Here is a 272-nt window from a genome sequence, read left to right on the forward strand (position 1 = left end):
AGTCTGGCCACTGCACCCCAGCCTGGGCGACAGAGCGAGACTCCGTCTCAAAAAAAAAAAAATACAAAAAAAATACAAAAATTAGCCGAATTTGGTGGCACACACCTGCTATCCCAGCTACTCAGGAGGCTGAGGCAGGAGAGTGATTTGAACCTGGGAGGTGGAGGTTGCAGTGAGCCAAGATCGTGCCACTGTTCTCTAGCCTGGGCGACAGAGCAAGACTCCATCTCAAAAAAAAAAAAAAAAAAAAAAAAAAAAAAAATACCATCACA

Source organism: Rhinopithecus bieti, unplaced genomic scaffold (genome assembly GCF_001698545.2).
Source record: "Rhinopithecus bieti isolate Rb0 unplaced genomic scaffold, ASM169854v2 scaffold_56832, whole genome shotgun sequence".
Taxonomy (NCBI): domain Eukaryota; kingdom Metazoa; phylum Chordata; class Mammalia; order Primates; family Cercopithecidae; genus Rhinopithecus; species Rhinopithecus bieti.